At 39.0% G+C, this 20,638-nt stretch overlaps 2 long non-coding RNA genes across 2 annotated transcripts; one reads left to right on the top strand and one right to left on the bottom strand.

The window, feature by feature from the left end:
• Positions 1–796: 796 nt before the first annotated feature.
• LOC148132508 (uncharacterized) lies at positions 797–15,776 on the top strand. Its single transcript, XR_015748116.1, has 3 exons — positions 797–898; positions 7,854–7,919; positions 15,574–15,776. It is a non-coding gene; the product is annotated as an uncharacterized LOC148132508 (long non-coding RNA).
• On the bottom strand, positions 7,863–15,207 carry LOC148132509 (uncharacterized). The gene is made up of 3 exons (XR_015748117.1): positions 15,152–15,207; positions 14,664–14,843; positions 7,863–7,963 (listed from the first exon to the last, which is right to left on the bottom strand). It is a non-coding gene; the product is annotated as an uncharacterized LOC148132509 (long non-coding RNA).
• Positions 15,777–20,638: the final 4,862 nt, after the last annotated feature.

Genomic DNA, 20,638 nt, shown 5'->3' with positions numbered 1-20,638 from the left:
GTTTGTTGCCAAGCAATAGCTGATGTATGCACAGTCAGGAAATGGTGAGAAAAAAACACACCAATGTTTTGCTGTCCCATATAATACAGTGCTTTCCATGCAGTTGTTATTTTTAAGGTACAAGTAATTATTTATGTAGTTTCTGTATTGCTTTAAAGATAGTATTCTTCATCTGTAACATCAATATTAGTAATATAGCAGGGTGTGAAGACATCAATGGAGTCACTTGGTGCTGAAGATATAATTAGTATATTTACCTCAATACCTATAGTTAGCTGAATTAGTAAGAGTAAATCAGTCTTACTGAATTGATGCAACTTCCTTTAGGCTCTGTAAATCTCTTCATTTACATTCTTTTTAGATAATGCGATTTGGAGTTTGTTTCAAGTTTGCACACTTTTGTGACGCTTGAGTTGCTTAGTAAGTGTATTTCATTTATATGAATTTTAGAAGCCATAAGAGTGATTTGTGTGTGAGCTTGCGTGTCTGTGAGTCTGTATTTGAGATTATCTGTTAATGATAAACTGTTCTATACCCTATGAGTTAATGATTAATTCTTCTCGGCTCATTGTCAAAGATCCCTGGGTTCTGATTTCATTGTCTTTTGGTTTTGATTATCTGAAATCTACGAAATACTGCTTCACAGTTGAACTGGCTATGTGAATTTATAGATAAACCAGAGATGCAAAAGTCCTCTTTTGAAAATTATGCTGCTTTCTGACTGGCTAGATGCCTAGGAAGTGGCTGCAACTTTTTTTCCCTCATACAGTTTTTTTCTTTTACCACATTTATTCCACTTCATGGATGCATAAAACCTGATGTGCTGAATGTCTTTGTATTTTTCCTGGCATAATTCTCAGGACTATGGTTTTAATCCTGGGTTACTGGAATTCTTTAGGTAGGCTTATAGTCCCTTTACAACAAATTGTCTTCAGGCAGTTTAGCAAAATTTAGATTAGAATAATGTGAAAGAGAATAGAAGCTGGGCAATTTGAAGTCATAGCCAATACTGCTATGATATCCTTATGATATCTACAGTGACTCCAGAGAAGACAGAAATACTTTTACAAAAAGTCCTGGGAGTAACCGGAGCCTAGGCATTTTATCTTTCTAACAATGAAGTAGTTTTAATATGCTAAAGTGATGGACTTCCTACTCATATATAGGCTGCTTTAATCCCACTAACTTCAAAGGCCTTTAAGCAAACTAATTGACTCCAGGATTGCATTCATAGATTTCTCCTATTAATTTTCATGATTTGAGGTATGCTTGATATGAATTCCAAGAAAGGCTCTTAGTTGATGATTAAATTTAATGACAAAATTAAATACTCCTTTTATTTCTTTGATTAATCGTATCTAAGACAGCTAGATGAGGACAGCAGTGTGTTATTATTAAGCTAATGAGCTAGTTTTTGTTGGCCTTATCAAGTTGGACTAAATATTTCTTAGATTTTCCATGTCATTATCTATTAATTTCTAAGATATTTCAAGAACAATTGCCTGTACAATATACGTGGACTGACAGGATTGCCAACCTTATTTTAGGGATGGATTTTAGTTAATTAATTTTTGTGTGTTTGGTAATTACAAATCTATTGCAAATTACAGATTCTAGTACAAATGTAATTTAAAGTAATAATTCAAATAATGCAAGATAATTGTGTGTGTGTGTATGTGTGTGTGTGTATGAGAGATTATCTGTGCTTAAAGAGTACATGTATTTATACACTTGCTTCTATGCAAGATGAAACAGTGATAGTACAAGTTTTGGGCTCAGGCAGAAACCAATGTTTGTACAGTTTGTACAGAGATCCATTCTCTAAAAGCAGATTTTTGGTCTCAATTAATATCACATTACATCATATACTGCAGGGCATCACATTATACACATCACCACATTCAAGGTGAGTATAATCTCCTTTGTAATACCTGAATACAGAAAGGGACTAATGTCTGAAGTCCTGTTTAGCAACAAGCCTGTATTGTATAGACATGATGGTATTTGGCAAAGTAACTTCATAGAAGAAACAAATCCAGCTCGTATCTGCCTTAAAAGTTAAAGTTTTTTTGACCTATTGTCTTTTCATAAATTATTTTTTCTTTTATGACCTTTACAAGGTCCTTTTACATTTCAGTGGAATCTGTTCTGTTTATAATGGAAACCAGACAAGATTTTCTTTTTATCCATCCAATATACAAGATGATGGTTCGTTTCGTTTCGTTTCGTTTCGTTTCCTTTCCTTTCCTTTCCTTTCCTTTCCCTTCCCTTCCTCATAAGAGAAGATATAGTTCTGTTTTCACAGAAGACTACTAATGAGCTGTAATCAATCTTGTTTTTTGATTATCAATTTACAGATTTACTTTTCATTTCTTCCAATTCTAATTATAATCTTTAGCATGATCCTTTCTGTTAAGTATGGAGAATAACGGAGACCAGACATCTGACCAGTGACTTCAACTCTTTAATAAAGTAATAGAACATAACAGAGCAACGCTATGGGCAGCAGTAACCCTTTTATAGGGTTAGCTGCTGCCTTATTAACCAATGAAAATGTGCAACAAGTTCAAACTACTAACCAATAAGAAAAGTCCCAAAAGTGGCCAATCAGGGACTGGTTCTGGCCCAATCCCAAGTTGTTGTATAAGGACCAATCAAGTGTGCAGGTTTTCAACCCCTAATTTGCATTTAGGTTATTCACTTTTATTGATTCACAACACCCCTTCCCCTTGGGTTCCGTTTGAGGGGAGCTGTAATAAAATCCTCAAGATGGGCAGGCCGTTTGGTCTGCCTGGATGATTTCCGAGGCTCCACCGGGTTTTGTCTAATGTCCGGTTCCGGTGGAGCGTTTGGATGATCTTTGTTAAATTCTATTTCGCTGCACGGCGATTCCGTGCTGCATTCACTGTGGTTGTCTCTGCTACTCCGTGTTTCTTTGGGGTTTTGCAGTTCGTTTTCCCCCGTATTAAAGTTCCCTGAAAACGTCAACTCCCTCCCCGCTTCACGTTCCGGTGCTTCGCTGGGCTGTAGGGCTCCCGTTGACCTGCTATTAGTTGTATCCAAGTCAATTCCCTCGATACTTCCTCCCCCTTGAGTTGGTGAACCGGGGAAGTCATGGCTGCTGGGTGGTAATCTTGACCGGAGCTGGTCTATGTGGCGTTTCCACACCCTCCCATCATCTGTTAGCAGGCGGTAAGATCTAGGCCCGGTGAGGTGGGTAACGGTTGCGGGTATCCATAACGGGTCGCCGGAAAAGTTTTTGGCAAAGATTAAATCGCCTACCTTAAATTCTCGGCATTTGCTGCTGGAGCCGAAAGGTTTTTCCGGTGCGAAAGCGGGGTGGAGCCGGTCAAGGTGCGATCGTATTTTCCGCCCCATAAGAAGTTCAGCGGGTGTTTTGTTGGTCACGTTGTGGGGCGTGATGTGCTGCAACAAGAGAATTCGATTGATTTTCTCGTCGATGTTGCCAAATTCCATTTTGTGAAGGGTCTTTTTACAAATTGTACCATGCGTTCTGCACGTCCATTCACCGCAGGGTGCGCGGGCGAGGTTAGTGCATGGCGGATGCCCCGATCAGCAAGATATTGTTCAAAGGGCAATGCAGTGAACTGTGGGCCGTTGTCCGAGACCAACACGTCCGGAAACCCGTGTGTGGCAAATAGTCTGTTTAATTTATTAATAACTGAGTCTGTTGTAGTTGTGTGCATTCGATGAATCTCGAGCCAGTTAGAATAGGTGTCGACAGTAATCAGGAAAGTGTGACCTTTGGTAGGCCCCGCAAAGTCAATATGAATATGGGACCACGGTCCCCTCGGCGTTTCCCATTCGGTTGGGCTTGCTTTAGGTGGGGCGTTGCTCACATCCTGGCAACGTTGGCGCGTAGCGACCCAGGCCTCGATTCTTTTGTCGATTCCCGGCCACCAAGCATAGCTGCGTGCGAGTGATTTCATCCGCACAATACCCGGATGTCCCTCATGCAATACCACCAAAACAGTCTGTTGCAATTTGCCAGGGATTACGACTCGATCGCCCCACAAGATACAGCCTTTTTGGGAAAACAGCTCGGTTTGGCGGGCTTTGAAGGGCGCCCGTCGGCCACCCCCGTTCAACCCAGCGTAGTATGTGTTGCACAACTGGGTCACGTTTCGTTTCAAAGGCAATGTCTCTAGCCGTCAAGGGTGGTGCATGTAGAGCTTCGATCTGTAGCGTTGAGATGGTTGGGGCTGGATCCACAACAGAGTCTGGGAGCGGTGTTCTGCTCAGTGCATCAGCGTGGAGAATCGATTTCCCCGGGCGGTGTTGCAAGGTGTAGTTGTAGGCCGCCAAGAATTCAGACCAACGGGTCATTCTGGGGGACAATATATACGGGGTTGGTTTATTACCCGCAATGATCCCCATTAGCGGTTTATGATCAGTGATTATTGTAAACGCACGGCCATACACATATTCATGAAATCTTTTAACTGCAGCCACAATAGCTAAAGCTTCTTTGTCCAGCTGACTATAATTTCGTTCAGCTTTAGCTAAGGTTCGTGAAAAAAACGCGATGGGGGCCTCCGCTCCGTTTGGTAACACGTGGGCCAGAATTGCCCCAACCCCAAAAGGTGATGCATCACACGTGATAGTGAGCGGCAGAGTCTCGTTGTACTGCATAAGTACTGAATCAGAAGTTAGCAATTTCTTTACTTGTTGGAAAGCATGTTGTTCCCGTTGCCCCCAAACCCACGTTGCTTTTTTGTCTAATAGTCTATGCAATGGTTCAGCTACTGTTGCTTTGTGGGGTAGAAAAACATTATAGAAATTGATAAGTCCAAGGAACGCCTGTAGGTCTGCTTTGTTCCTTGGAGTGGGTGCCTTTTTAATTGCTCGTAATTTGTCTTCGGTGGGATGAATTCCTTGGCTGTCCAGGAGGTATCCCAAAAATTCTACTTTTTCGGTACATAACTGGCATTTATCTTTTTTACTCTGAGGCCTGCATTTTGGAATCTTCGTAAAACCTCTCTGAGTCGTTTTTCTAGAATGTCTTTGTTAGGTGCGGCGATGAGTACATCGTCGAAATATGGGACAACGCCTTTTATCCCTTGTAACAACCTTTCCATTAAACTCTGGAAGATTCCAGGGGCGACGCTTACCCCGAATTGGAGCTGGTTGCATTTAAATGCGCCCCTATGTGTTACGATCGTTTGCGCCTCGGCTGTGGTTGGGTCTACAGGCAATTGTTGATATGCCTGGGCTAGATCTAGTTTGGCGAAAACTTTCCCGCCGCCCAGGGAATGGAGCAAATGTTGCACTACCGGTACTGGATAAGCACTTTGCTGCACTGCGTGGTTTAATGTGGCCCGGTAGTCTCCGCAAATTCTTAGGGACCCATCAGGCTTGATAGGCGTCACTATCGGGGTTTCCCAACGGGCGTGGTCGGTGGGTTCCAGTACGCCCTGCGCTATCAGCTTATCGAGTTGTTCGTCGATTTTAGGCTTTAAGGCGAACGGCACCCGACGCGGCTTAAGGCGGATGGGTGCTATCTCAGGGTTCAAGTTAAACGAGATTGGGGTCCCCTTATACTTGCCTAGTCCGTTCGCGAAAACGTCTTGGAATTCTTGCACGAGTGCTTCCTCCCAATCGATGCTTTCGGCCTTGTGGACTCCGGCTACAGTGATTCCGAGCGGCCTGAACCATTGATCCATGACAGTCAGTGGTAGTGCGACGGTGCGGTCCTTGAATGAGACCTGGAATCTGCGGGACCCGACGACAGGAATTCGGTTGCCCTGATAGTCTTTGAGTATAACCCTTTGAGGGTTAAGGTCTTGGCGGCGAATCGTTGGAATGAGCTGTTGGAGCGTTTTCCACGACACCATCGAGAGGGAAGATCCGGAGTCTACCTCCATCACGCAAGGTTTGTTTTCGATGGCAACTTTTACTCAGATTTTCCCGGCATCAAGGGATGTAGCATGGCCTATGGTGATTGTTTGGTGCGTCTCTTCCCGCCTGGTTTCTTCACGCCTGGTGGAAGTGGTGGACGGCTTGTTTCTGTAGGAGTGGTTCAATTTTTCTCGGTGTGTGCCGAAGAATCCGGAAGACTGGATTTCGGCCTGTCGGGGTTTGGAGTTCTGTTTGCTTCTGCAAACCTTTGCGATGTGACCGCGTCTTCCGCAATGGCGGCAAAGTGCGTCGAGGAATTTGCAACCGGATCGTGGGTGATTGGCTCCACAGCCGGCACACGGTCGAAATGAGTGTTGTGTGGACTGATCTCTCTCCGTTCGAAGTCGGTTGACCTCTTCCTCATCGCTGTCGGACGGGGACTCTGAGGTCTTCGTGGTGAGTTGATACCGGTGTCTCTCCGAGCGAGGCGAGGTATCAGTGGCGAGTTTACGTAGAGGTGCGTTGGTGCGGCGCATTTGGGCTGCCGACTTCTTGGTCGCCTCCGCTGCCGAGGCTTCTTTAAGGGCATCAGTGAGGCTGATATCCCCCTTAGCCATAATTTTGCTCTGGATCGCGCCGTCTTCTAGGCCCAGAACCAGGCGGTCCCGGAGGGCTTCTTCTAAGTCTGCGAACCCGCAGAGACCTCCTAGGTTCCGGAGGTCCGCGATGTAATTGGCAAGGCTTTCGCCCTTCCGTTGGTCCCTCTGGTAATATTCGTGTCTTCTTACTAAGCTTGGTACGGTGGGCGCGTAGTGAGCCCGTAGTAACGGCTCGAGGACGTCCCAGTCCATTTCTTTTACCTCTGCTGGCTTGGCAAGTGACTTTGCCATTTTAAACATGGTCGGCCCACAGTGAGTTAGAAAGATAGCTCTTTTTTTTCCGGTTGTTGTATCTTTCAAATTGTTGGTCTCCAGAAACATCTGGAATCGATCCATGTAGGCCTCCCAGTCTTCGGTTTCTGGGTTGAATGGAGCGGGTGGTACGGCACCGCTGGCCATGTTGCCGTTGATGGTGCATGTTCGACCACGTGCTCTGTTGGTTAGTCAGTTCTTCGGTCTCCGAATCCCATCTTCGTCGCCAGTGTTAAGTATGGAGAATAACGGAGACCAGACATCTGACCAGTGACTTCAACTCTTTAATAAAGTAATAGAACATAACAGAGCAACGCTATGGGCAGCAGTAACCCTTTTATAGGGTTAACTGCTGCCTTATTAACCAATGAAAATGTGCAACAAGTTCAAACTACTAACCAATAAGAAAAGTCCCAAAAGTGGCCAATCAGGGACTGGTTCTGGCCCAATCCCAAGTTGTTGTATAAGGACCAATCAAGTGTGCAGGTTTTCAACCCCTAATTTGCATTTAGGTTATTCACTTTTATTGATTCACAACACTATCCTATCCTATCTTATCCTATCCTAGCCCAGCCCAGCCCAGCCCAGCCAGCCTAGCCAAGTCTAGCCAAGCCTCCAGTATTGTGTAATTGTTATAGTTTTGGCCTAGAAACTAGAAGACTGTGAGTTTTAGTCCCACTTTAGGACTTTATGATTTTGTGCCAGTCACTCTCTTTCTCAGTCCAAACCACTTCATAGGATTGTTGTTGAGGGAAAAGAAGGAATATTATGTATATTTGCCATTTTGAGTTACTTATAAAGTAAGGTGGGATAAAAAAAATCTAATAAGTGAATAAAAATAAATTACTGAACTAATATATAGCATAGAAAACAAATCAATTTGCTATACAAACATAAAAGAGATAATTTAGGGAAGTCATTAATTAATATCCAAGGCCTTTTGTAGAGAAAGAAAGAAATATCTTTTCAGCTCTTCAGCTACTTCCATCATGTGCCTGGATATCCCCTGAAAAATATCACCCAAATCTTTAAAAGTCATGAAGTTTTATTAGATTTCATTAACTTCATGCTGTTGTTTTTCAGGTTCTCAGAAGGCTGTGAAATTTCTGGAAGCAGCAGATACTGTTTTAGGAGGTGATGAATATCTTGGTGGGTATAATAGTGTCCAGTCTTAACTGCATGTGAGTTACTGCCTGAAAATAAAGTAAGACCATAAATGTAGAACTGCTATTAAAAATAAAAGCATTTATTTAAAGAGTAGTCATGTTCTTGCAAAACTCCAAGCAACTTATACTGCAGTTTGTGAAAATTAGTCATTGGTAGGTCTTGCCTCACACTTTTATCATTTGATCTTATAGTATATCACTCCACAAAGTATCTCATTAGAATACACTATATTTTACAGATCTGCATAAAAATATAACCCAATTGTCCAATTTTTTTGTTTGACAAATAGAAGTGGATATAATTCTCAGTCAGTTAATTTGGACAGTAAGAAATTTTCAGCGAAGCCTGTTTCCTCATGAAATGAACTGTTTTCGTAGTAGATCATAGTATTCCAAGATGCGATTCCTTTCATTCTCCCACCAAAAATAAAAAATATTCCATAGCCACTTAGCATACTGCATTCTTGAGTTGAGTTGCAGATCCTTTTTTAAACCTCTCTCTCTCTCTCCCTCCCCCTTTTTCTATTGCTTTTACTCTGTCTTTGTCTCTCTGTCTGTCTGTCTGGCTTTCTTATATTTCTGCAAACGTTTTGGTTCTTCTGAGTCTGTTGTTTTTTCTATGGCTACAACTGCCACTGTTTAGGCCAGAGGTCTCCAAACTTGGTAGCTTTAAGACTTGTGGACTTCAACTCCCAGAATTGGGAGTTGAATCCACAAGTCTTAAAGTTGGCAAGTTTGGAGACCTCTGGTTTAGGTTATCCTTGGCATAAATCATCTTGCTGCATCAGGGAAAAGGTAAACTTTGCTAGCGAGATGGGCAACATATAAATGTAGTAAATAAACTGGAAGATTAGAAATTGATTTATATCTTATTCAGAACTGCAAAATAAATCTGAATACAACATCCTGGGGAACTTGTGTCAAAGGATTAAATGGTGAAAATCTGAGGCTCAGCTTTTAATTTTCTTCCGTTTAATAGTCTCTGCTTCTTGAAGACTGCTGGGATGAGTCCCTGCAGTTTTTTTGACAATTTTTTTTAATCTTAAAAAGTGGTTTGTCAACACCTCCTTCCTAGGGCTGAGAGAAAGTGACTGGCCCTGATGACTCAGCTGGCTTGCGCCTAAGGCAGGACTGGAACTCACAATCTCCTGGTTTCAAGCTTGATGCCTTAACCACTGCAGCAAACTGGCTCTCAAAGCTCAGTTTACCAGAAGCCAAGAGAAATGATCTTTATTGTCAACAGTGACAATAGAAGAATGTGTCTTTTGTCACATCTCAAAGTCAAATAGGTATTGAAAGAAAGACTGTGTAGAATCTATAACTTGGATACTTGGATATCCACAGATCATATATTTAAGCTAGGAATATTTGATCAGCCACATTTAGTGAAAGGCAGGAAATCTATGGTACAGTGTATGCTTCAGCAGAAGAGATGATCAGAATAGTCTATGGTGAAATCAAGACTATCCACCTCAGGAGGCTAATAGAATCCAAGAGACTAGGAAATTCTCTTTGAAATCTCCCACTGAAGCCCTATGTTCAGTAAAAAAAAGAACTTGGCTATTGACATGAGAGCTCCCCAGGGCATTTTCTTATCTAATGACACTGGTAAGTTCCCTGGTTTTCTTAGGGATTCAGGCTATGAAGTAGCCAGGATGAAAGTGGGGCAAATCTCAGAATGAACACTAAATTGTTATATTGAAGTGCTTAGGCAAGGCTTTAATTAGCTTTGCTATGACATTCCTAGATCAAGATATATGATTTACAATGGTCAATACTCTCTAATTTCCCATCTATATTTTTGTAATGCGCTCTATTGGGCACTGCCTTTAAAGATCACAGAATTTTATATACCATAGGAGACATCTATTAGGATTGCATTTTTAAGCCAATGATAGTCAGACTGTATTGAGTCTAAAATAGCTGCATTGACTGCTTATTTACTCATTTATTATTCATTTATTTTGGTCCAATCCATGGGGCTAATGCATACCTTTAAAGCCTTCAGAAGCTGGAAGCCCAAATAACTCCTTGTGATGTTTTAACACAATCAAAAAGTCAGAATACAAGCAATAAATTATTATAATGTATAAAAGGCCTTTTTTGACTGGGGCACACCAATTGGGGAAAAAAAAACATTCTCCTTGGAGGCACGACAGGCACCCATATTACTTACTTACGGGCATTAGATCAAAATCAGTTTGTTTCCTCAGACATTTAACTTGTTTATGAAACTATATATTTCTGCTTCTTGTATGTGATTTTTGTCATTTATTACCAAGTATGTTTTTGTTATAGTTTGCAAACTGCTTTTGTATCAGAAAATGAATGGTGATATAAAAATATTTTGGACAAAAAAATCAAATGAGCATTCATTGGCCCCAAACAATGCTCCAACCACAGAAGTTATTTGAATAATTTCAAACTCAATTTGATAAACAGCCAGCCCAGTTCTTTTAAGATTAGCATGATATTCCAAGGCTGCTACTTTGAGTTTAAGTTCTGACAGTAGCATTTTCCTCCTATCAGATGCTGTGCAGCAACAGAAGCATTTGCTCAAGAAAGGCACCAAGTGAAGAAGTGCAAAGCCCTGCCTTTGAGCCTCCAAACACGTACCATCCTTTTGAATCCTTGGGATAAATGCCAGCATTGATACAGTTGCAGACAGGAGAGCCAAATATGCATCCAAAGCTATTTTGGATATTCTTTAAATGCTTTGGATGAAATATATTTTGTTATTTGAAAAGCTGAAGTAATATATTTGATTCCGCCCCCTCCCCCTGGAACAATTTGGAGGGTACTGAGAATTTTTTTTAAAAAAATGGGAAACTAGAGAAAGGAGATGGAAGTAGATTGGGCTGGCACAATCTTCTGTTAAAATGCAGAAGTTTTACATAATGATTTGATAGTCATGGAGGAACATGATTAATTTGCTAATTACGTAAGGACATCTCTTTTTCTTTTGTTGCTTTATCCAAGAGTCAGAAGGATTTTTACTTGTACTGATGTTATAGTATTTTCTGTCTTATTCCAATGCTGTCAAATCAAGATAAGATAGGGATTGACAATAAGGACAATACGATTTCATGACAGCATCCTTTTTGGCTGAGTCAAAGGTGAATGGATGGCATTACAATTTACTAGAGGGGAAAAGGCCTACAGGCAGCAACTTCAGATATATATTCCAATGCCCATCACCAAAGGCTAGTGCTGTTAGATCTAGGCTTCAACAATTCAGATGAAGACTAGATAAGAGAAAAGAGGTATCTTTCTGCTGCCATCTAATGGCTGCCTGGATTTTTGCAATCCAGATTTTTGCACTAGCTTAGGGAAGAGGGGGAATAGTGATACTAGCAATCAATATTGTTTGGAAGATCATGCTCTCTTATCACAAAGTATAAGATATCATTTGATATTTTATTTTATTTTATTGTAAATAACAGTGCATTTACTATTGTTGTAATCTGCTGTTTACTGTTGGCTATCTTCATAATCTCTTTCTTTCTATCTTTCCAAGCCTTATGAATTTGTCAAGAGCATAGGTCTTTCCTGTGTCCAAAATATAATAATTTGAGCATGGTCATTTGTGCATTACTTTGTTCTATAATGATTTGTGCATTACTTTGTTCTATGATCCATTTATTTCTTGTCCATCTATGTTATTTTCAGGAGACTTCTCCAGAATCAATGTACAAAAATGTTGATAATTTTTCTATCTTGCTTCTTCAAGAGTATCAGAAAGAAAACCACTGCCTGCACGATTCTAATAGTTGTAGGTACAGACATGTCATGAATACTTTTTTTGAAGATTTTCCCTTTTACTATACCAAATTCTAGTAGTCTGCAGCATATTTCTTCATTGTCGGTTCCCTTAATAGTTTTTAGGATAATTAAACCTAAAAGATAAATAGATCTTATAAAATAGATCCTATTAAATAATTTCTAGAAATTATCTGTCTGTCTGTCTGTCTGTCTGTCTATCTATCTATCTATCTATCTATCTATCTATCTATCTATCTATCTATCTATCTATCTATCTATCTACCTACCTATCTATCTATCTATCTATCTATCTATCTATCTATCTATCTATCTATCTATCTATCTATCTATCTATCTATCTATCTATCTATCCATCCAATAACCTGATTCCTAATATACCAATATATTGAATCAGTTTGATACGGTATATTGGTTAAGGAATCAGGACAGAGACCAGGACATCATTAGTTCTGCTTCCACCTTATGTACAAAACAGCTGGGTGACCTTAGACCAGTCAATCTTTTTCTGTCCTAAGAAGGAGTCAATGGCAAACCATTTCTGGAAAAAAAAATTGCCAAAAGAATTGCAGGGGTTTGTCCAGGCAGTCCCTGAGCATCAGATATATTGAAAGGAAGGACTCTCTCCCCTCCCCAAATTACTTCACATGCTGGTAAGGTATTTTTCACTTGAATAGCTCCTTGAAGCAGAATTATTTTAGCAATGCAGTCTTTACCGAAAAAAAAATATTATAAGTTCATGATGTCTAAAAGAGACAACAATGGGGGGAAGCAGAGTTAGCACATTTTAAAAAGTTCCCTTATCCCATAGGCTATTAAAATACCATTTTCATTTACTTAGTATGCTCAGATTTGATCTTGCCTTTTTTTTTAACAGCTAGCAATGAGTCATGAATACATCTGCTGATTCTTGTATAGGAGGTACCTGACTTCAGAAAGTGTGATTCAGTGGATAAAGGGTAATTCGAGAATAAATAAGTCAGCATTCACAGTCATAACAAAATGGGAGTCTAGGAAGATATACACAGATGCTGTCCTAGAAAAGCAACAATGAATGTAATCATTAGCTATGCAAACAGATTGCCTAGTTGAATGTATCAGATGGGAGAAAGCTCACTATCTACTGGCAAGCTTCACTACTGCTTTTAGTGAAATCATTTATCAGAACAAAAACAGTCTTGTAATGCTTTGTCAGGTAACTGTTACCATTGTTGTTGCAAGGATGGAAACCATTTTGGCTCTTATATCTATTATAAACCTTCAAGATTTTCAACTGATGCTATTTCTGAGAGAATCTTCATAAAGTCTTGTGTATTATCAGAATTTTTGCTGATAAATAATAATAAATAAGGTAGGAAAGCCAATATTTAAAAACTGGCTTTCCTACTTTTAGGAAAGTTTAACTATTGGTTATTACTTTGTAACCTTTTAAATTATTGCTTTAAGCTGGCTAAACTTTCTTAGGAAATTTAGAAATTTAGAATATGATAAGCTTTCCTTGGGAGTGAGCTCAAAATTCAGAAGTAGCTGTTTTGGGGTGAGAAATGTTTGTTTTAAATCATGGGTGTCAAACTCGGGGTATCACATTGCTGTCATGTGACGTTTTGTGTTTTTCCCATTCATGGTGTTGGGGTGAGCATGGCCTGCGCATGACGCATCCAGCCCATGGACTATCAGTTTGACACCCCTGCAGTTTAAACTAACATTGTAAACTACTTTTAGCAGGACTATCTAAGGAACCACTTTTCTCAATAAGAACCTGTTTGGATGTTAAAATCAGTACATTAAGATGGGGATCCTCTTAAAGATTGTCTTACTTTCTGAGATTTGAGATTGTTATGACACAGATTGACTGGACAGAACCAAGGTTTTTGTTCAGGTTTTTTCCTGGTTTAGAGGATGTGCCCCCCCCTTTTAAACTGTGCTGTGTTTATTGGGGGAGGGTTGCATGTTTTTTGTTTTTCATGTGATTCACACATGGAAAAGTAAAACTAAAAGCAATCTGAATGGTTTTAGAGAAAGGACTTCATAGTTTCAAATTCAGAAAAGAGTAGCTTTGAATGTGAAACCAAGAATCCAGTTTATAAAAGTGCAGCATAAGCAAACGTTAGTCTGGAAATTCTCATGAGATGTCAAGTAGAGTAGAAACCATCTTTTCAACAACTTGATTGCTAACTCATGGACAAACATGGTCTCTTGATGATATTATGTTATTAAAATGAATACAGTAGGTGTGGAAAGACTTTTGATATCCCTTCAAATACAATAGTTCATTTAGTGATTGTTCAAGGTTATGACACTGAAAAAAGTGATTCCTGACCATTTTTTACACTTACAACTACTGCAGCACTCCCACAGTCACATGTTCAAAATTCAGATGCTTGGCAACTGACTCACATTTATGATGGCTACAGTGTCCCTGGGTCAGGTGATCACCTTTTGTGACTTGCTGACAAGCAGTGTCAATGGGGAAGCTAGATTCACTTAACAACCATGTTACTAATTTAACAACTGCAGTGATTCACTTAACAACTGTGGCAAGAAAGATCATAAAATGGGACAAAACTCACTTAACAAATGTCTCACTTAGCAACATAAATTTTGGGCTCAATTGTGGTGGTAAGTTTAGGACTACCTATGTAGGTCAATGAAATCTGGACTGCCAAAACACAGATGATCATTAGATGGCATCAAAGACACAAAGAAAACTCTACAGTATCTTTCCTGCCATCTACTGGATTTTCTGCAGCTCAAATCTTGTAACCATAGCAAATTAATCCTCTTCAATTATCCATAGTTTTGAGTGATTATTAGTTATGTCATGCCCATATGTTTGAGTGATGATGGGGAAAAACACCTGCTGTGAACTAGTTTATATTCACCAAAGAAAAGAAAATGAAGTAATTTTTGCAGCTGAATGGAAAGAGGAAATATGAGGTTTTCTTACCAATTACTGTACTTATATTCTTGACCAACTCCTATTTTAAGAATATTTCTGTCTGTCTGTCTGTCCGTCCATCCATCCATCCATCCATCCATCCATCCATCTATCAGAGAATTGAAAAAAGTTGAATGAGAGCTGTCCAATATACAGTATATGCAGGTGCATGAGTTTAGATGTTCAAAACTAAAGAAATAAAGACAAAAAACTCCTATAGGACAATATCATTTCTATATTTCATTCAGGTATTATTTTGTTTACTTATTCAGTTTTTAGCCTACTTTTCTGCCAGAAGGCAACACTTAATACATGTGTCAGAACATGAAATCTTCCATGCAATTAAAACAGATCAAAATCTTGGCTTTATATCCTGATTGAAATGAGGAATTTTGTGTAATTAAATAAGGAAAGAAGAGCTTTAAAAAATAGAGGGAAAAGGTGGGTTTATAACATCTGCGAAAAAACAAAAATATACACTTAAGTTTATGTAATACATGTTTTCATCTCTCACTGGAAAGCAAGTGTTGTTCCCCTAAAAGGTGCGAGTACTTTCTTCCTGCCACCCTGTGAAAACCAATGCTGCAATGGTTGAGGTATAAAGAAGGCAGGGATCAGGTATGTTTTACCAAATTATATGGTCAACATTTCCTAAGCAAATAACCTTGTGGATAGTCACAGACAGATAGAAAAGACAAGACATTTACATGAATTTTTAGACAATCCCTTCGCAAGTTAAACATTTGTCTAGAGAAGGTTACTGAGTGAACAGAGCCTTGTCTCAGGTCCCTAAGCACACAAAAATATCAAATGCATGTTGAAATGTTATTGTGTGAACTGCCAACACAAACACATGCATAGCATACTCAGTTCTCCGCATGCATCCTGTATGATGACATATTCAGTTGTTTTTCTCTAGGTTCAGAACCAGCTGCCTCCTGCTGTTTTCCAGATTCACTGGCTTTCAGCACTCCTAGCCTCCTTAGTAATGGTCACCCTTCTGTCTCCATCTGAGAAATCTATCGCATCTTTCTGTCCTGCTTGGAGAAGCCCTTTTTGTAACCATATCATTTTGATTCACTTAAAAATAGTAGCTTTTCCAGACTTTTGTCCATTATTTATTTAAACACACCATGATCCTATTCAAATAAATGGAAGTTTGCTTTGGTGCAGACACATTGCATATTGAAGTATCCATCTCTTTTCCGGGAAAGTGTTTCCATTAGTGAATGAATTCCTGGCTCTTGGCTTAGCATACATTCAGGTGAGGATTATGCTGAAAACATTGTTATACATGTCAGTGAAAGAGACCCATTTCTGGAAGTTATTCCAAGATTTAGGTCAATACAAGATGCTAGCAGGAAGAAAAGCTCCAATTATCCCAAGGTTTCTGTTGGAGATTTCCTGCTCCATTCAAAGCACTATTAGCTTGCTAACACAAGATCAGGAAGAGAGTATGGGAAGTGAGGAAAGCTTTACCCTTTTTTTTTTAAAAAAATGTTTGATTGTATCTGATTATTGGAGACAACCTGGACAATTCCCTGCAGTTTTCTTGGCAAGATGGTTTGCCATTGTCTCATTCCTGGGTCTGAGAGAGAGAGACTGGCGCAGTCATCCAGTTGGCTTTCTGCCTAAGCAGGAATAGAAGTCACAGTCTCCTGGTATTAATTGGATTAACCACTACAACAAGCCTTAACCACTACACCAAACTGACTTTCATTACCCTATCCCTGTGCATACGAAACCATACCACCCAGAATTCATAAACAGAAAGGACAACATGAAGTATCAAAGACTGAGAGCTAACATTTCAACCAATTACTAAAAGGAGATTCTTCCAAGTGGTTCCCTGTGCTTATGTGTAATGAACTGTATCATTACAACTTTTCTAAGCAGTCAGAGTTGTTGTAGCAGACAAAGAAAGATTAATTGCAAGGTCACCCTGCATTTATTTATTCACTTTTTTATTTCAAGCATTCCATACTGTTTACCATTTAAAAAAAATCTCAAAGAGGTTGTCTATTAAACATTGTCAACCTAATTAAAAATGGTTTAAACAATAAAACAATAAAAATTGAAAGTAAGATACTTTTATAAAATACAACCCAAAAATATAAAATGAAATCAAAAGATATTAACATGAAATGAAATCACAGATATTAACATAGCAATAAAAATAAAAGCAGAAATAACCCAATAACCTTGAAAAATAAAAATGTCTTTGCCTAATGCTGAAAAAGGACAAAACCCAATCTACTAATAGAGCAACTATCTGTGAAAAAATCCATTGTAATGTAGCCAGATGTCATTCCTCGATATGGGGTCATGATACATGGAGTGCATGAAGATGATATTAAGGTATGGATAGGCATTGGGATCCTAAGCCATGCAAGACTTTATAAGTTAAAGCAGGCACCTTGAATTGGGGCCAGAAATGAACTGTGATTCAGTGAAGATGATGCCTGTGTATACTGTCTAATGTCTGGCAGTAGTCTTTCCACCGTATTTTGTTCTAGATGATGCCTCTGAACTATCCTTCAGGGATAGTCCCATGTATAATACAGTGAAGTAATCTAAATGACCAATCTCTGTCTGAATAGGGCCATAACTGGTAACCAGACTCAGCTAGTACTGGTCATTTTATACTGCAGTGACCACTTAACATCTATAGTGTCAAAAATGGATCCGGAAGTAATTCCAAGCTAGAAACTTGATCTTTAGGGAAGGTATAATTCCATCCAAGATATGTTGAACCTAAAAGTAATCCATGTATAAACATTATGTCTGAACTATGTTTAAATTTGTAGGCCCTCATCCATTTCTGAAGCCAGGCAACGATTCAGTAATTTTTCTGGCTCACCTGGATTTGATGAAAAGATTGCTGGTGTCACCAGCATACTGATGACATTTTCTCTAAACTTCCTAGAGATCTCATTCAGCAGTTTTGTCAGATATTAAACACCATGAAGGGAAAAACAACAGAGCCTGTAACATGTAAGAACTATTGTTAGTAGTTACAGATGCCAGTTTAGTGGTGGCTTGATTTTTTAAAATAATTGGTTTATATACTGTCATACGTTACTATATTGTAAACTGCTTGGAGTCTTCTAAAATGCTGGTGAAAGTTCCAGGAGAATCAGCACTCTCACACTTTCTCCTACAAAATATATCCAAGAGAAAACTTCAGTGCTAAACACAAAACTAAAACCTGATTGAAATGGACCTTAAAAATAAATTTCAACCAACAGTGACTGGGTCTGGTGGGCTATCACAAACTTAACTATCTACCCTGGGAAGCAGATAGTAACCAACACCCTATAATTATGCAGATCTTCTGAGATCATCAATGTTTTCTTTATATGAGGCTGGTGTCATTGCTTCCCTCAGTAACAATTTATAACCTCCAAGATCTGGGAGAACAACCACTTTCTTCTATATATAATAAGCCACAAGGATTAAGTAAAACATATATTTGTTCATACTTGAAATCCAATGTGTTCAGCAAGCAAGATCCTAGACCACACATGTCTAACTAAGAAAGTATTTTTTAAAAAAAATTCCATTCAATTTCATCCAATTCTCAGAGATTACCTGATAAATTCCTGTAGATGTCTTGGCAAGATTTTTTCTTTCCATTATTTCTTCTTTATTTATGCATGAGAATGGAGAGAGAGAGAGAGAGAGAGAGAGAGAGAGAGAGAGAGAGAGAGAGAGAGACAGACAGACAGACAGACAGACAGACAGACCCACTTAGAATTAAAAAAACAACACATGCCTTGTTAATTGATTTCAGATTTTATTCTTTCTCAATGGAACAATTGGTGTTATTCAAGTCTGTGGGACATAGATTTCCCTCATAATTACTTTAAACTAGGTAGCATCATTGTGGTCAGAGGTGTTCATGTGAGCTTTAACCTGAGCAAAACAGTTCTGTATTACTGGTTCATTAGTAAAGCTTTGTGGAGTAGGGAGATGCAGATTTACCAAGTGATTTATGTTTTCAGCTGTGTGCAATATTGGGTACAGCTGAGGGAAAGCTAACCAGGAGATCTTCATTTGCTTTTGATCTAAGTGTCAATTTCATTCAATGTGTCCCAGACCAGTTCATACCAGCCTTAGTTCTAGGATATACTATAAGTTGGAGATCTGAAGATGATATTGACCACCTGTGTTCTCAATATGAGCTTTAAACTACAAATATCAGGACACCTGACAATCAGCCAGCACACTCTAAAGGCTGAAGGATACCAAGGGATTTCCCAAAGGTTCAGTGATGATTTTATCTGATATCGCATAGGAAGGAGGGAAGGCATGGGATCACAATAGATCACAATAGCTGGCTTAGGAACCAAAGCATTATTATTATTTTTAAAAAAATATAAATTTATAAATCACTTAACACAAATGCAATTAGATTATCCATAATGTAAACAGAATAGTATAAATAAAATAGTATAAAATAATATTTAAATACTCTCCAAAACCTAAGATGTTTAAAATGACCAAATGCAACCTGCTGAATCTCAACATGGATAGTGTTTTATAACTGTTCCAAATGTACCCAATTCTGTGCTCATTTGGGATCTTAAAAACACAGGGCTGTGACTTTGCTTTTTCACAAAGCAGCAATGATGCGCAACTATGCAGCTTGGGAACAGTATCAAAATGGAAATGGCACTGAAATTGTCCTAGGCTGCCAGCTGACAATTTGAGAGAAGTTTGATTGATTGACTCCTGGATGTCTCAAATGTCTTACCTACAAAAGCCTTTGTGAGAGACCTCAACAGTATGTGTTTTGTAACTATTCTGGTTTAACCGGAAATCCAGCAGCAAAATGTAAAGCTAACTTGTTGATGGTCCACCCTCTGGGAATTTGTTGAAGGAGTACCATAAGTTTTCATCACATCATTAAATATTTTTAACAGATAAGCTGCTGCTAGAGAGAATAGTCATTCTAGTGCAGATTATTATTAGCATGTCTGTCATACCCATACTTGGGGGTAGGGTTCATCAATCTGAGAAGCAGGAGCTGAGTCAGAGAAATGCAAATAAAATTCTAATAAAATAGAAGGGGTTTCTCAAGTTTATTGATGCTCAGGAAGACAGAATTATTTGAAATGATTCTTTTTAGGATTCTTACAAGCCATAGCGAATCAGAACTGGATGAATTGGATAGATAAAATAAAGTGATGATAGCTGACATGATGTTACCACAGAAATGTTACAATTATCAACAAAGAAGTCACTTCCTCCAAAGAAAGCCCATGATGCATGTTCAAAAGCAACTTTAAACATCTTAGGATGCAAAACAGATAACATCCCCTGTTGAAGAATAACAACTATATCTCAGATGATCATATCAATATCTATCAAGAGCTGGTTTATTTGCAAATGCAAATAAACCAAGTGTGACAGAAACACACCTATCATTTCTATCTAGGATGACTTCCTCAATGAAATTATACACTGCTCAAAAAAATAAAGGGAACACAAAAATAAGACATCCTAGATCTGAATGAATGAAATATTCTGATTAAATACTTTGTTCATTACATAGTTGAATGTGTTGACAACAAAATCACACAAAAATTATCAATGGAAATCAAATTTAGCAACCCATGGAAGTCTGGATTTGGATTTACACTCAAAATTAAAATGGAAAAAAACACTACAGGCTGATCCAACTTTGATGTAATGTCCTTAAAACAAGTCAAAATGAGGCTCAGTAGTGTGTGTGGCCTCCACGTGCCTGTATGACCTCCCAACAATGCCTGAGCATCCTCCTGATGAGGTGGCGGATGATCTCCTGAGGGATCTCCTCCCACACCTGGACTAAAACATCCCCCAACTCCTGGAAAGTCTGTGGTGCAACGTGGCATTGGTGGATAGAGCGAGACATGATGTCCCAGATGTGCTCAATTGGATTCAGGTCTGGGGAACGGGCAGGCCAGTCCATAGCATCAATGCCTTCGTCTTTCCGGAAC

Source organism: Notechis scutatus, chromosome 2 (assembly GCF_049901735.1).
Source record: "Notechis scutatus isolate UNSWTSFEM ecotype Mainland chromosome 2, rNotScu1.2, whole genome shotgun sequence".
NCBI lineage: Eukaryota > Metazoa > Chordata > Lepidosauria > Squamata > Elapidae > Notechis > Notechis scutatus.
The sequence above is the reverse complement of the archived record's forward strand: the minus strand, read 5'-3'. Positions and strand labels throughout refer to the sequence as shown.